Below are 8848 nucleotides of genomic sequence, written 5' to 3'. Positions count from 1 at the left end.
ATATATATATATATATATATATATATATATATATATATATATATAGAAGGTCTTTATTTTAAGGATGAATGTCCACTTTTCAGGTGTGTCATAGATGATATTGTTGCTTTGGTACGTGTTAGATTTGGTGACCTCCAAGACCCTTTGAAATGTTGAGATTCTATGACTTAATGCCCCAAATATATTTGTCTCCAATCTTTACTTATCCAACACTGGAGCAATAACTAGGGTATGGCAGCTGGGATCTTATCACGGAACATCAGAGTTAGATGACACAACAACAGCAGCAAGAAACTACCTAATTCTAGGGCTTCTAATGTACCAAGTTCAGTCTTGAATTTATTACCTTAAAAGTCTGTTGTAGAATGAGTGACCCTTGATCTTTGCTAATCCCTAAAACATTACAATGGCTTATCCAAATTTCCATTGACCACATTTATTTAGATTAATTAGTGTCTCATATCTCTGTCTAGTCGTATGACTTAATGAATCTGATCTGTTCTCTGCTATACCCAAGCCTCTGCTGAGCAAACATAGGCAATTAGTATGGATAAAAAATTTCAGTAGTCAATCAACAGGAGAGGTGAGTGAAGAATGGTGTCTTCTTCTGTTGACTCACTGTAGGGAGGCACCCATTTGTTTTCTACTTAATATACTTAGCCCTGTGCTTGGTACATAGTAGATATTTAATAAATTTTTATAGAATCACAGAATCTCAGCACTGGAAGTGAATTCAGAAGACTTCTTGTCCTATCCTTATCAGAAGAGGGACCACATCAACATCATTCTCAACAAGTAGTCATTGGGGCGTTAGGTGGTTCAGTGGATCGAGAGCTGGGGTCTGAGATGGAGAAGTCCTAGGTTCAAATCTGACCTCATATACTTCCTAGATGAGTGGCCTTATGTATCTCCTGTTGCCTAACCCTACTGCTTTATTGCCTTGGGACCAGTACACAGTATTGACTCTAAGACACAAGGTAAGGGTTTAAAAAAAAGTGTCCATTTAGTCTTTTACTAAATATTTGTTTCCAGGAAGTCTGTTTGTTGAATCTAAAGTGAGTTGTTCAGCTATGCTGCATTTCTTTGACTAGTAAGATGAATAAATAAGGATTCCAATGATTCCCTTCTGTGCTAGCTTTTCCTCCTTCTTTATAGTGTGGTTCAAAATGTACTGGGCCAGGAGTCAGAAGAAATTTGGGTTTGAATCTTGATTCTATTAAGCTTCCCTTGGAGAAGTCACTGAACCTTCTGGATGTCAGTTTTATCATCTTTAAAATGGGAGTGAGCAATAAGGTATTGTCAAGATCAAATAAGATTATATCAATGTATTAAAAACCATAAAGTGGTATTTCCACATAAAAATGTGTCCGCTAATGATCATTATGGTCAAATAAATATTAAAATCATCGTTTTGCTTCATAAATGCTTGTTGATTGACAAGATGAAAGCTTTATATTATCCTAAATACAGAGCTTATTTCTTGTGAGGTTGTAGCCCATTTTTCTTTATTTCAAGATGATTCACTGACTGGCATGTATTCATTTAATTCTTGTGGTTTGCCTGTTTTAATTTGCTTGCAAATATTGGGGCTAATAATGCAGAATGATCCAGACACATAATTTTATGGACTTTACATCACCAATACATGGATTTAAGAAATAATAATGCACTAATGTGTGCCTTTTCTGTCTCTGAAGTGTAGTACATTGTTAATTAATTAATGTTAGCAAAGATTTTACTTTTTTTTTCATTGTAATCCAGATAAAGCTTTTAAGAGATGGAATTAGCCCACTTCACACCTTGTAGCTAATTTTTTAAATACAATTCCCCTTTGGATAACTATACTTTGGAATTAAATTATGAGGTCTGAATTAATGCCCTTAACCCTTTCTTTCTACCACTGTCTCTTTCCAATGCAAAGAATACGATTTTTCAGGCTAGCTAATTTTGTTTTTATTTAGTCTGGTAAGAGAGAATGAACACACTTACTGCTGTTAATCCCTTTGTTGGTTTTGAGAAAATTAACCACCTCTGAAGCTGGCTGTTAACAGCATGGAAATCATATTCACCCAGAGTGCTTCTATTACTGTTTTCCATAGGACTAAACTCTGGATAGAGGCAATGTGGCTTAGGGGTTACAGTGCGAGGTTTAGAGGCAGAAAGGCTTGTGCTCAAATGTTATCTCTGATTTTTGCTGTGAGAACCTGGTGAGGTGCTTAACTTCTAAATGCCTCAAAGAACTCCTTAGAACTTTTCTTAGAGAGGGGTTGTGATCTGCATTTGCACAGGGAGTTCCCACATGAGAAATCACGCTGATGAAATCACAGAACCTTTTCATATTCTTGTCTAATTACAGAGCTCTCCACCGTAAAAATGTGGAACCATTTCATCATTTGGCATTTCAGGACCCTAAGAAGCATTTAAAAAGTTATCACTCTCTTCCCTCACTCCTTCCCATCTAAACAAAGGAAAGAAAACTCCAACAAAACCAAACCTTCACAACACACTCCCCAAATTCAGCAAAGAAAACCTTCCCTTTGGCTTTGTCCAAGAATGCATGCTTCATTTTGGATTTTAAGGCCATCAGTTCTCTGGCAGGAGGTAGGTAGGCGGTTCATCATCAGTCTCCTGGACCCATGGTGTAGCATCGCATTAATCAGTGCTCTAAAGTTTTTCAGAATTATTTTTCTGTAATGTTGTTGTTTCTAGGTAAATTGTTCTCCTAGTTATGGTCACTTTGTATAAGTCCTAAGAGGTAAATGGAAAACAGCTTGAAGGATTTGTTAGAAAATTAGGTAGCATTTTCCAATTGTCGAGCTTCCATTTCTAAAACTAGATTATAGGATTTAGATGTGGAAGGCATCTGAAAGATCATCAAGGCTTTTTGTTAGCCACAAATGAGGAACCTGATGGCTCTAAAATTTAAATGATATCTTTAAAAAATGTACACTGAACATTTTTTCAAGATTATATGTGGATACAATTTTTAATAGTTATTTTCTGGCATTTTTGGTTTCCATTATTCTCTCCTTTCCTCTTCAAGATGGCAGGTAATGTTATATAGGTTGTACATGTGCTGTCATATATGTATTTCCAAGTTCATCATGTTGTGAAAAACACATATTGCTTACACTAGAGAAAGAATCATGGAGGAAATAAATTAAAGAATGACATGTTTCAATCTGCATTCAGACTCTGTTAGTTCCTTCTATGGTGATGGATAGGCAAAAATAATTTTTTTTGAAGCAAGGAGGGTTAAGTGACTTGCTCAGGGTCACACAGCTAGTTAGCGGCTGAGGCTGGATTTGAACTCAGGTCCAAACTCACCCTAGGAAACCTAGGCTTTCAGATTCAAGAGCCAAAGATCTTTTCAGCACTCACCACCACTCCCTTCAAACCACTTTGCATTACTGTTGGTTAGTCTACCCACTCTTAGTAGTTATTTCTTCCAAAAGAAGGTGTATTAATTTTTCAGGTAAACTCTTTGAGGGCAAAGATTTTCATTTTTATCTTTGTATCCCCAGCAGCTTAGCACCATACCCGACACATGGTTGAACTGACTGAGTCGAAGGATTTTAAAAAAATGAATAGCAAGCTGTTGATGGATCTCAGGATGGAAACTAGAAAATTCTGATTGGGAATTCAAGTGATTTCCTTCTTTAGGTGAACAGAACAAAGAGTCATGTAATTCCCTCATTCAACAGATCCTTTTTCTTGGGCACTGGGAGCTATGAAACATGTTTTGACTGGTATCGTCCAATAACCCCCACCCTCATCCCATTCAGCCTCTGGTTGGAAAGGTCCTGCTATGGTTAACTTTCCCGCTTCCCCATTTTTCATTCCCATTTCCCTGCTCTGCATTCCAAACTCCTTATTAGGAAATTTAGAGAATAAGCTAATTCTCCAGATCCTATAGATAATGGAGCAGGCTCCCTTTGCAGTCATTCAAGTTCTTCATCTAAAATGATATAAAAGATTAAAATGATATAAAAGATTGAGCCCTGAGAGTCTGGGGACCTTCAGCTGTAGTAAGGGCATCCAACCAGTGTGCTCTCCACTGCAGCTGTAGGTAGGAGGCTGTACACTGGGATTATCCCATTAGCAATTATCTTCCTCCTTCCTGTGTGAGTGGCAATAGTTTGTTACAACTAACTTTGTGTGGAATGACACTTTTAATCCAAACTCTCCTGCATCACAAGCACTATTGTGTAACAAGTCTGTGTAGGATACAAAGATGTATAAAGTACATCCCTTGCTCTCAAGAGATTTATAGTTTACTTGGAGAGCTGAGTCCTGTACAGTAAAGATGAAGTCCTTAATTCCATGGGTTTTAAAGAGGCACATTGTACTGTGGAGAGAGAGCAAAGAAGAGGCTACTTCTCATTAGAGAATCATGGAAAATCTCATGGGGAGGTACCATGGGAACTAGTCTTTGAAGGATGGGTAGAATGTAGAAAGGGAATATAAGGGGAGAGGACATCCTAGGCAGAGGCAAGGCTATGAATGGAAGAAAATACAAGGTATTTGAAAAAATACACCAGCAAAGTTATTAAGCACCTACTATGTACCAGATGCTTGGTTAGTTACTGAGTATATAAATATAAAAGGGAGACGAGTAGCTTCCATTTGACAGTACTGAGATGTACTAAAGAAAAGAGCAGAGAGGAATATATAAGAGAATGTGGATGGAGATAGTATGAAATAAGTTTGAAAGAGGGGCTACCTCTTCATTTGGTGTAGCTTTAAATTGGATTTGGTCTAAATGGTCAACTTAAAAAAAGAGAATGAAGAAATTAGGTCTTGTAATTTGGTCAAACTCATTCTCATTCCATAGTCTTTTCTATAGCTCAAAAGACATGGGTAGGAGAGAAAATCCAAACCCCCACACAGTCAAAGGTCAGAGATTTGACAACATCCGAAGCCAGTTCTTCAGATGACCTGCCTCAGTGAACAGGATGTAAGAACAGATTAAGAATCCTTGTGGCCCAGTTCCTGTTTTCATGGTTGTCACAGCCCTTAACCTTGACTGATAAACTGTCTGGTGGGACTTGGCTTGGTAGAAGCAGCCCATTCTTCTTTTTTGTGAATCATTGCTAACTGGTGGCTTTTCCTGGACTTTTCATATATGGTCATGTTGAACAAGTTTCTTTTTCCCATATGTGGTCAAAAGAAACATACTCTGATGGAATTTAAGCGTGACCTTGTTTTGCCTGTCTTCCTAAATGAGGAACAGATGCCAAGGTACTCTGGGTAAGTGCTTAGGACTTAATAACATTCCCAGGAACCGATCCACAACAATGCATGATCCCTTTATTGGTGCTTCAGAGCCCAAGAGAACAAGGACTCATTTCTAGTGACTTCTAGTGGGAAATAGATTTAGTTTAGGGTGGATTTGTAGGAAATGCCTCCGTGCACTGGCTCTGTGCTTCCAGTAGGGATTGGGAGACCTGCTTTCTCTGGATAGTGAATTAGGCACAATGAGCAAAATGCTTTTTTGGGAGTAATCACTTTATACATCTTGGTTATTTTCAATTTCATAAGATCCTAGTTTTGGATCTGAAAGGGAACTTAGAGACCATTGAGTCTAACCCTTTCATTTTATAGTTGTGGAAATGGAAGTTCAGAGAAATAGTCTCACTTGCCCCAGAGTGTATAAGCAATACATGGGAGTTTGGGGGTGCAAATCTAGATCTTCTGACTCCATCCAAAATCTATTGAAAACATTTAAGCATAAATTTGGATTTTTGTCAGCCTGATGATAGGCATCATGATATAATAATAATGTTGAGAACTCATATGGGCCAGTAGGGGCTTCTCCTGAAGAAATTCTAAGCAGGTAGTTTCAAATCCACTCACTTTGAGTTAGGTCAAATCAGGCAACAGGGACAATCAATATTTTATCTAGCAGTATAGGATAACAATTTAAAGTCTTGACCTTTCTTTAAATATTACTTGTTATTAGTTATGATAGCTGTTTAATAAAGAGCTCTTTAAAAACAGGGAAAGTATCACTGAATAAGAGAGTATTTTCTGTGATCTAGTTGTCAAACACCTATTCAGAAGCTGGCTGTCTGGGGCACCATAGGGAGAATATTTAGTTGGGGCAATCTAAGTGGAGAGAGTGGTGGATATGGATTCAGGAAGATCTTAGTTCAAATCTAGCTTCAGATCCTGGATAGTTGTGCGACTTTGTGAATCCATGCCTCAGTTTCCTCATTTGTGAAACGGGGAGAGTAATTTTTAGTTCCATACTCTCTCTCAGTCTCTCTCTCTCTGTCTCTCTGTCTCTGTCTCTGTCTCTGTCTCTCTCTCTCTCTCTCTCTCTCTCTCTCTCTCTCTCTCTGTCTCTCTCTCTCTCTCTCTCTCTCTCTCTCTCTGTCTGTCTCTCTCACCATTCCCCCCCTTCAGTAGGCAAGAAATTTTTTATAGATTATACATCTACAGTCATGCAAAACATTTCCATATTAGCCATGCTGCAAAAGAAAACATGAATTAAAAAACCAAAACAAGAATAATGAAGAAAGTTTTAAAAAGTATGCTTCAATCTTTACTCAGACTCATCAGTTCTTTCTCTGGCAGTGCATAGCATTTTTCATCATGTCCTCTGGAAGTGTCTTGCTGAGAGTAGCTAAATCATTCACTTTTGATCATGGTACAATGATGCTGTTGCTGTGTATAATGTCCTGGTTCTTTCACTTTGTATCAGTTCCTGTAAGTCTTTTTCAGGTTTTTCTGAAAGCAAAGGATTATATTTGTAATTCTAGCCTTGAAATTATCTAAAGAATAAGGGTTTGATGGGTCCTTAGCGGTTTTGATGTGATCCCACAAGGAAAAAAAATCTAAAGAGATAGATCAGGAAACTGAGGTGGCCCAGCAAGAACTGCTCTACCAAACTATTGGTCTGAGACAGTGGCATCCCAAAACTGTATCACATAATGCATAATGACAGAGTGCCTGTCTTAGCAAAAGGAAAAGTGTTATTGCTTAAAATCCACAAGACTTTATATGTCAAGAAATTAAAATAATTAAATTTTCAAATGATGCTTCTAACTTTTTTTTAGTGTTTACACATCTTGGGATTTTGTGGACACCCAGTACTTGCGTAAGGTGGCACGGTCACTTTTTCCAAGGCTTGATAGCTTCCATTTCACTAACTACTTCTTTTTGTTGGCTAGAATTAAGTAGAGGCAAACCTCATATATTATCATATATTCTTTAAAAGTATGACATTATAAAGGGTGAGGAAGTAGGATGCTTAGTAGGCAATGTTCTGTAGAGTTCTAACTAGGTTGAGGCAACTGCCACTTTGTGCCAAGGGGCTAAGATTTGAGGGGCGGCATTCCCTTCAGCTTTCTTTCCTTATGCTTTATGTGGGGCCTCATCTGGTTCTATCCTGTACAACTGCCGCCACTTCTTTAACCATTCCTCCGGCTGCCACAGCTAGGACTGCCCCCTCCTCATCTTCCTGAGTTCAAATCTGGCCTCAGAGACTTATTGGCTGTGTGACTGTGGGCAAGTCACTTAACTCTGTTTGCCTCAGTTATCTCAGCTGTAAATTGAGCTGGAGCAGGAAATGTCAAACCACATCTTTGCCAAGAAAGCCCCAAATGGGGTTACAAAGAATCAGGTACACCTGAAGTTATTGAACAGCAACAATGCATTAATGATATAATTACATCACTGTATAAATCCTGGGACAAGGTTATATGAAATAAGTGCACAGAGAACTGCTTCTCCTTGTCACTTCTACCATTTCAGGGGTGAAACTGTGACCAGGAAAGTTAAGAATTTATCGGATGACTGTCGGAACCCACCAGCGAGTATCACACCAGGTAACAAAGAGTTAAATGGTTCTGCAGTCTTCAAAGAAACCAGTAGAGGACAGCCAAATCTGAGCTAATTCGGATCCACCACACTTTGTGATTTCAGATGTCTGGAGAAGGTCCTAAGTCCACAGAGCAAGACAAGTTTCCAAGTCAGAAGTTCAGATTCATTTTGTCCTATAAAATTAGGAAGCCAAATGTCCTTATCCTTTCCTTCCTTCTCTCATTTCTAGAATGCTAATTAGTCAGAGTGGAAGAGTGCTAGGCTTGGAGTCCTGAAGTCCTGAATTAGAATCCTGCTTCAGGAGTTAGCTTTGTTAATCAACTGTGGGTCACACCATATTTTCAGGGATACATGGTGGCTAAGAGGGAAATAGAGTAGTTGCTGCCTCTCTCCCCAATTCAGCCCCTAATAGCAGTCACAATCTCCCTGAGCTTCAGTTTCCTCCTCTATAAAATGAGCATAACTTCAGTTACATGACAATGTCACAGCATTGTTAGGACTTTTCAACAAACTGTGGACACAGCCCAGTTGTGCAGAGGAGAGAGCTCTCAGCCTGGAAATAGGAAGATCTGAGCTTAAATTTGGTTCAGAAACATTAGTTGTATGATTTTGGCTGAGTCACTTAACCTCTGTTTGTCTCAGTTTCCTCATCTGTAAAAATGAGATCAATAATAGCATTTATCTCCCAGAGTTGTTGTGAGGATAAAATGAGATAATATTTGTAAAGCACTTAGTATGGCACATGATAAATACTATATAAATGTTAGCTACTCTTAGCTATTATAAATATAATGTGTTATATAAATTATTTTCCTCATTTATGAAGATATTATTTATGAGTGACCATGTGACTTCAGAGATGAACAATTTTTGGTTCTTATAAAAGAGAGCTTTTTGATGCCATAGTTAAGTTGGTCCTTCTGCTTAAGGCATTTCTTCAGGTATGTTTAAATGAAAATGCAAATATTTCAGAATGATTGATGGAATTCATCTCTAAAAAAAATTAAACCCTTCAAAGGCA

This window comes from Gracilinanus agilis, chromosome 5 (genome assembly GCF_016433145.1).
Source record: "Gracilinanus agilis isolate LMUSP501 chromosome 5, AgileGrace, whole genome shotgun sequence".
NCBI lineage: Eukaryota > Metazoa > Chordata > Mammalia > Didelphimorphia > Didelphidae > Gracilinanus > Gracilinanus agilis.
Note: the sequence above shows the minus strand (reverse complement) of the source record.